Source organism: Halyomorpha halys, unplaced genomic scaffold, assembly GCF_000696795.3.
Source record: "Halyomorpha halys isolate HHAL.00 unplaced genomic scaffold, Hhal_1.1 Scaffold96.1, whole genome shotgun sequence".
NCBI lineage: Eukaryota > Metazoa > Arthropoda > Insecta > Hemiptera > Pentatomidae > Halyomorpha > Halyomorpha halys.
The window spans coordinates 991,727-994,052 of NW_027112403.1; the positions used below are offsets into that span (position 1 = coordinate 991,727).

The 2,326-nt window shown below is 29.9% G+C and overlaps 1 pseudogene; it reads left to right on the top strand.

Annotated features, from left to right (window-relative positions):
• Positions 1–308: 308 nt before the first annotated feature.
• On the top strand, positions 309–787 carry LOC136796471 (trans-1,2-dihydrobenzene-1,2-diol dehydrogenase pseudogene; annotated as a pseudogene).
• The last annotated feature ends 1,539 nt before the right edge of the window (positions 788–2,326 follow it).

Below are 2,326 nucleotides of genomic sequence, written 5' to 3' on the forward strand. Positions count from 1 at the left end.
TTCAAATATTTAAGTGAACCTGTGCCAAAGTACTCTACATTAAAATATTTTTCATAAATAGCAACATTTTTAACTCGAGTGTCCTGTCATGTATTTTATTGTGAAAAGACAAATTTAAAGAAATGCAATACTTCTTTTTTATTGCATTTTTTATTTTTATTATTCCAAAGATTATAATACAATGGTTTGTATTATAGCATACCAATTGGAATAGATTATTAAACTCATTATTAGTTAGACCTTTAGTTTAGTTTATGCTACAGATCCACTGATTCAGCAACTAATCTGAGCTCTTATATTATTTTAAGGTGGCAAAAAAAAATGCTGTATTCTATATGGAAGCGGTCTGGTCACGCTACTTCCCTGTTTATGATGAATTACTGAGATTGCTTTCTTCAAACACAATAGGAAAAGTTATTTATCTCAAAGTTGACTTTGGTGTGCCCATCGGTTATCTTGATCCATTAACGTATGTTTTCTATTTGATTGACTGACTTTAATTAGAATTATATGATTCTATGTGCCATATAATTGTTTAAGAAATGAGATAATAGCTGGAGGAACAATATTTGATTTGGGAGTGTATGTTCTTCAATTAGCCATGCTTGTTTTTGGGAGAAAAACTGCTTCATTGGCTGCTATTGCGCATAAGAATGATAGTGGAGTTGATGAGAGTATAAATTATGTTATACAATATGATGGTGGAAAAACTGCAAGCATGTGCACTCACAGCAAAATAAAAATGGACAACAATGCTATAGTTTATGGATCTGAAGGTCATATAAAGGTATCTTATTTTAACATTTGTTCCTGATTTTCAATTCTATTAGAAATATCATTCTTACTCAAGGAATATATATGTGAATTAAATCTGATACCCAATAGTTTTTAATGTCTTATTTATTTTAATTAACTTTGATAACCTTGTTTGTCTGTTTTCTTAATATGTGTTCTTATAATGCCTATACTGTACATTAACTGCCTGCTATTCTCACAAGTAACAGAGCTTGACAATTTAAAGGAGACAAAAATAAAAAACCTGTAAGGGAACATCTGTGGCTGATTGAAAACCAGATAGAAAAGAGACATAGTAAACAAAGAAAGCTGAAAGTTACATGCAGTATTAGTAACCAATAGCCTAGACAAGTAAAAAGTTTGTTATTTATTATTTCATTGCTTCATATAATTAATAGATTTCTATTACTAGATCTCAGTATTTTGTCATGAATGGAATCAGTATAATTTGGGTGCATAGTGGATTTAGATGAATCAAATAAATAGAAAAGTATATATAAAAACTTTATTTAAGCAAAATTAAAGAAAATATTTGCTGTTTTAATAGATTTCTTTGGTTTGGGTTGGGGCGTAGGTCCCAGAGTGCTCAGTTTGGAATGTTGAGAGTTAATATTTATCAGCGGTTCCGAAAAATAAAGCTTGACACTCCCACCTTGGTTTGTATGTGGAGGCAACTCTGGCAGCTGTCAGGGTTGGCAAAAAGGAGGCCTACTTACCGGACTAGTTCCCCCTACCAAATACCAATACCAATCACATATTGGTACCATTTCTCAAAATATTTAATACCATTCTTTGAATACCAGATTCAACAGGTATTTCTTAGTATAACTTTTTCCATTTTATAAACTCAGATGACCTACTTTGGGGTTGTAAACTGAAAGCTAAAAAATTAATATTACCAGCTGAACTGACATCTAACCCAAAAATCGAGTACAAGATCTTTGATAACTGCATCACTTGTTGGTTTGGTTTGGTTAATAAATAAAATAAAATAGTAAAGTTGATAAATAAAACAGTAGATAATGAAATTTACTATAGGCCTATGCCATGTTTGCTAAATAAAATAAGGTTAGTGTGTTGTGGTGAAAATTCGCTAAATACTTAGAGATTGGATAAGTTGGAGATACCAAGAAAGCTCTGTGTGGACTGAAAATCTTTGAAATGAAAATATGGACTGAACGAGAGTAAAGGGAGATCAGTTTGTTGATCAGTAGATAAATACGCTCCTTTAATTGAAAAACTTTAAAGAATTTGAAACTTGGCAATATCTACCACAGGTGTGGCCAACATGCCTTAGATATTTTTCCAGCTGGCTAAACTTACTTTTACACAATATGTTTATTTTATATTAGCAAAAGTAGTGAAAATTAATTTATTGAACAAATATAATATTTGTGTATTCATATATTTTTATATTTCATTTTTAATGTTATATATTTGTTTACTATGTGTGTTTAGTATCATTATTATTATATTATCTTCTTACATGTAAGAATAATTGTAAACTCAGTAATTATAACTTTTATTAAAT